Source organism: Syzygium oleosum, unplaced genomic scaffold (genome assembly GCF_021117445.2).
Source record: "Syzygium oleosum isolate NSW1041296 unplaced genomic scaffold, Sole_v2.1 Sole_v2.22, whole genome shotgun sequence".
NCBI lineage: Eukaryota > Viridiplantae > Streptophyta > Magnoliopsida > Myrtales > Myrtaceae > Syzygium > Syzygium oleosum.
The window spans coordinates 4,904,236-4,910,632 of record NW_026607506.1 but is presented as its reverse complement, the minus strand read 5'-3'; positions in this window follow the sequence as shown (position 1 = coordinate 4,910,632).

Here is a 6,397-nt window from a genome sequence, read left to right as displayed (position 1 = left end):
CTGTGTGCTGAAAAGTTGTAATCTTTGATAGAGTCTGAAAAGAGTGGTTGAGTGAGATAGTGAGACATATCATACACTAAGAATTATCACTCGCAGTTGTAATCTCTTGATTGGTTATCTAATGGAATCCAGTCAGTAGGCTATTAGTGTGGGAGAGTGGACGTAGGCTTGATATAAGCCGAACCACTATATATTTTGTGTGCAAATTTTCTTATCCCTTAAAGTTCCTTCTGTTTATTACATTCTATTGCACATTTGCACAATTGCTTCCAAAAATTGTTTAAAATCTGAACGTTGCATTTTCGGTTTAGACTTTATTCTTGATCTTTTGAATTCCGCTTTAAATTTATCAAGAATTGTTAAAATCACCTATTTACCCCCTCTAGATGATCCTTGCTAGCCACCTCACTGCGGTCCTCCATGGCTATAAAGAATGGTCGTCGCTCTGACCAAACCAAGCGAAAGCATCTTTCTATTGTCTCTCCCATCTGACGTCCTCAATTCGCGTAATGTCCATTTCGTCATTGAGAAAGGTAATCCTCCGGATGGATCACGGTGAACCCCACGACATCTTTTCTGTATGTTTTTTTTCTCTGGCACGTTGTCTTGTTCTTCGAAAAACTTCGAGATGACATGAAGTCTTCATGTACCGAGAGAGCGTTGCGAGTCTCGTGTCATCGTCACCAAGTCTCCCCTGTTGGTCACCAGGCATTCGGCCCCGTGGTTTTAGTGCGGACCCAAGCTACACTTGCATGAGCGGGGTGCGCAAGATTCCAATGAAATTCAATTATTGGATGATATTAGTTTCACGTAAAGCTGACATGCGAAGCATGTTACTTAATCTTTTCTTGGGGCAGGGTCGGGCCTACTGGGTCTGAAGCAAGCATAAAAGCCGAAAGGTCTCATCACGAGTTAATACATGTTACTTTAGTTTGGTCTCGATAAAGGGCTGAAATGAACTCCCATCTGATATAAAAAATGATTGCTCAAGACTCTATGATCAAAATTATTTGGTGAGGACTTTCACATTAGTCAAATCATTTGTCTTTACAACCATGAATTATTGATTGAGTGATTAAACGTTTAATTTGAATGCGATAGATTCCGTAACAACGTCTTACATTCAGAATAAGTCTCGCTAGTCACCTTGTGGATGGAGTTTTACTAAAAGAGTGCGAACAAGCGAGTTGCGTGCATTAATGACATTCGTTTAAGTTGAATGGTCCGAATACTTTGTATTGTAAAAAAAAAAAGTTAATGACTTGTCTTGGAATACATGTCAAGATTTTCGGTTTGTAATAGCAAGTCAATTACCCTTTTTAATATAAGATGATTTCAATCAAAATTAAAAGAAAGGTCTTCTCCTACAAGTGATCTTAATTATTACACATAGTAGCACTAATAGTTTAGAGATTACATCGCACTGTCATGTGTCACGAACCGTGATTCTCTCGTACTTCCATACTCTTGTGAGTAGAGCCTGTGGTTATTGAGTGAAGAGTGAGTGATATAGAAGAGATGAACACAACTAGTTCGTGGAAGTAGCGTTAGAACGATTGGTGTTATGAGTTTTAAGATAAAAGGAATTATCTCTAAGGAGCTCTAAAGGCAGGGTTGGCCTCCCGTACACAAATTGGTCAGGACTTGATGCCGCTCTCCTGATGAGGTCATAGCAGGCCGAAACCGGTTGTTGTACCTAATGTGTTATGCGTGTCTCACTTGATAGACTAGACACCCTAGCGATACTGGGTGTGGTACGATCCAATATGAGGAAGCTATTTGCCGTATTTTTCTTTGGAACAACTGTAGAACGAGGGCAAGCTTGGTGTTAATGATCTAGCAGGCGCTGCATGGATTATTCCGCGGCCAAGGAACTATCAGCCCGTGACAAATGGTATCAGAGCAGGATCCCTCCAGTAGGTGAGTTGAGTCGAAGAAAAACCTATGGACTACCTAGTCCTATAAGGGAGGAGAGTGAATCACCGGGCCAAAACATGCTCAGACAAAGTGCGGCTCTCGACTTGCTTCTAGGATGACAATGGGGGCATAGCAAAGAACCGATTCCTCACTAAATAGGGAAAACGTTCCTCGATCAATTTGGCGAATCTCAAGATGAGTCTACTACCACATTATCAACAAGGAGAAAAACCTCCATTGGTTTGCTGAGATCATGAGAAACTGAAATAGGCAAAGAATGGTACTGCCAAAAAGGTGCAGTTGACAAAAAATGCCATTCTTGTCAGGGAAAGCAAAGTAACCAAAGGTGCCAAACAGCTCTAATCGGAAAAAGCCACAAGTTGAGTGAAGTTGTTTTGTTGGGCGAGTGTCCACCACTCATGTAAGCCCCGAAAAAGCGGCGTTGATGGTCAGAAGCAACGCAAGGAAGCGACAGAATAGCACACAACAAGGGTGTTGTGGAATTTAGTAGGAGAGAATGTCACGGACCGTGATTCTCTCGTACTCCTATGCCCTTGTAAGTGAAGCTTTAGATTATCGGGTGAAAAGTAAGTGATGCAGAAGAGATTAATACAATTGGTTCGTGGGAGTGGCATCATGATAGTTGGTGCTAGGAGTTCTAGGATAGAAAGAATTATCTCTAAAGAGCTCTGAAGGCGGGGTTGGTCTCTCGTGCACAAACTGGTTAGAGCTGATGCCGCTCTCCTGATAAAGCCATGGTAGGCTGAAATCGATTGTTGTGCCTAAACTGTTATGCGTGTCTCGCTCGATAGATTAGACGCTCGAGCTATGTTAGGCATGGTACGATCCAATTTGAGGAAGCTATTCACCGTATTAATCTTTGGAATAGCTATAGAACGAGGGCTGGCCCGGTGTTAATGATCCACCAGACACCAAACTGGTTATTCCACAGTCAAGGAACTGTTGGCCCATGACACATGCACTACAATTCTATAAATTTTCACATATTAAGAAGGTGTCCCCTTATGGTACTTGTTAAGTAACCAAACAAAAGAAATATTAATTATTTTTAATGATAATTTTATCATTATATGTGTAACTGATACTTATAAATCAAATATTTTCCATAATGATGTGGCATAAGTTTTTCAAAACTCAAACACAAGTTTGACATGTCAATTATACGATCTCTCTTAACCGTTAACAAAATCCAAAAATATATATATATTGAGTGGAATTGTGTGCTAATTAGAATTCATATTAGGGTTGATGACGTGATTTTCTAATAAACATTGTAGATGCTTACGTTGCTTCGAGGTAAGTATATCATCCCTATCTTACAATTTATTTATCTCTTTGATTATCAGGTATTACTTCACATGTTAGGAAGTAATAAAATCGATTCAAGCTATCTGCTCAAATATTTTCATGAAAATAAAAGGTACCGAAAGGACGTTAAAGTAATCTAGCGTAATCAAGTTCTCGTACTCATAATCTCTTGTTCACAGGAGTAAAGTAATTTTTCCAATACTTCACTAGGGTTTCTAATCGACCCACCGTAAACTAATTAGTAGCGACTCCTAATTGAAAATCATTTGCATGTTAAGAATTTAAAACATAAGTTGTGAATTGGTATGGGCTTGGGAGAGCCCGAATTAAGTCTAAGCTTAATAATTCATTAGCCAAACCCTAGATGGTGCACCCGAGGTGAGATCGCGACACACTCCATGATTCAGCCTTTAGTGTTCTCTTCTTCTATTCATATTTTCCCTTCTTTTTCCTGAGAGATGGGAAATCTGATTTTATGTGACCTGGTTTCGTGCATTTATAAAAGACGATATCCTTACCTTCAGATTCTTCTTTGCTCCTATATGGCTTTTTGTCATACGAAAACTTCATTTGACGATTGCCTTTGTAGTTTCATCAATTCTTCATGAAGCTTTTGAATCTTTTTGTCAACAGTGTCATGTCTTCATCATCATCTTCACCATCTAATGGTATTTATTCACCTGCATCATCATGATCAGCTTTAAATGCTATAGCTTTTTTACCTTTTGAGTTATTCTCCTCATTCAAGTGTTCTACTTCGTAGGACATGAATGTTCCAATCAGATCATCCATTGTGATTGGTTGGATCCTCATTGTTTCTCGTAGTGAGGTCTTCATGTTGCTCCACTCCTTTGGCAATGTTCTCAACAACTTGTTCACATTTTCTGCATCAGTGAATGTTTTTCCTTGGTTTGCCAGGCCATTCACTATTTCAATAAATCTAGTGAACATCTGTGTTACTGTCTCGTCAGATTTCATCTTGAATAGTTCATAATTTCCGAGTAGAATGCTCATCTTTGTTTCCTTCACCCTGTCGGTACCTTCAAATGTCACTAGTGACGATCCCAAATTTCTTTGGCCGTAACATAGGAAGAAATTATGTTAAATTCATATGGAGACAAAGCACAATATAATAAGTGTCTAGCTTTAGCATTGAGAGTAACTCTTCTTCGAGCTTCTTTTGTAGCAGCGGCAGCAGAATCTGCAACTGGAACTTCCTATCAAGCAGGAGCCTAAATAGGGGCCAGAGGAATTATAGTAGGAGCTTGAGCTGGTATAGCTACGCCATTTTCGATTACATCCCACATGTCAAGATCTGTAGCTTCAATGTAAGATTGCATTCTTTGCTTCCAGTAGTCATAGTTGCTTCCATCAAAGTAAGGCGGCTTATTAGGAGCTTGAGCATCAATGGTAAAGAAACCACCAAAGTTAGCCATAAGAGAAGATCTTTATACTCAGAAGAAATACATTTCAAGTAACGAGCAATGGGGCTCTGATACCAATTGTTAAGGCTAACAATACAACTTAGAGGGGGGTAAATAGGTTGTTTTAAATACTTTGACGATCTTTCACGCAAATTAGCAAACACTAAGTAAAGATCAAATCAAACTAATGTTTCAAAGCTCATGAGATGATTGTGTGTTGATGTGGATAAAAAGATGAAAGCAGTAGCACACAATGATATATAGTGGTTTGATTTTATCCTTATCCCCAAGCCTACGTCCACTCTCAATACTAACAGCTACAAATCGGGCTAGATTACACTAGTAATCTATTGAACAAGTTACACTCAGCACACACCAATTCTTTGAAATGTTAGATCACATTATCAAGAATTCAGGTGCTGCTATATGTCGGTACACTTGATCTTTTGCACGATTACAACAGCAGCAAGAGTACAACACTCAAAGTAATAAACGAAAAAGATCTTTTTGCTAAGAACACAGCTTGAAGCAAATTTTTAGTCTTTTGTATACACGTGTGTCTAACTTCTGGCTTCAAAGGTCTTCTCTTTCATATCCACCTTCAATCTTCCCCTTGGAGATGATTTGGAGAAGCAAGGAGCCGTTAGAGTTACTATTGATGCTGCTATCCAAAGATAGATCTGCCTATACAGTCATGTTCCTGAACATTTGCAGGCTGCCCAAACATAGCTTTTGCTGCTATCCTATTGTTGCAGCTTCTGGCAAGTTTGTCAGACTGCATGTTCTCTAATTCTCTATGGACTTATGGTTTTTTTTGCTATGCACATTCACTCAACAACGACTTTATTTATGAGCCAAAGAACATCGTCATATGGTCGTTGTACAAACATCACCATGGAAATTATATTCTCAGCATTGACACAAACATTGTTAGCAGCTAATCTTTAAGTCTGTTGGTGTTGTTTACAAAAAAACCATTGACACCAAAATTTTAGGTCGTGACAAAAACGTATAATAATACCTTGTGATTTTCTCCCAATGGATCACACCACAGGCATCATGTAGTCCTTAATAATTGTCATGAAAATCTACAAATATCATAGTAAATATTATACTATGGATAGTTTGGAAATCATCAAAATCACTTGGAGATGTTTCTCTAATAAGGGTGTCGGCGCTCGCCTGGATCTAGGCGAGGGCTCGACGCCCTTGTCTGTGGCCGGCGAGGGCCGCAACACCCTTGCGCCAACCCACAGTTGGTAATGAAAAGGGAAGGAAAGAAAAGAAAAAGGAAAAAACAAAAAAAGTAATAAAAAATTTATAAAAAAAAAATTATCCTCGTCAGCGCCGGCTGTCCTAAGTAGGACGACCGATGTCTATGTCAATAGTTTCCAGCAAAAATTGATCGAATGGACTTAATTTGCAAAACGTGAAAATGTTTAGGACTTAATTGGTCTAATTGAAATATTTATGACTAAATTGGCATCAATGCAATAGGATTAAGACTTTTTTTTGTACTTTTCTCCCGTAAATTTGGTGGTTAAAGGGAGAGAGATCCTATTTTGGATCCTATAATATAATAATAATAAATTTATGCTTTTACTTTGTCCTATGACTAGACTATTAATCTTTCTATTAATTAATGATGTATTTAACTACACGTTATTAACCATCAACCAAGTCCCTTTTTCAAATTTTTTTCCCTTTGTTTGGAACTACTATTACAA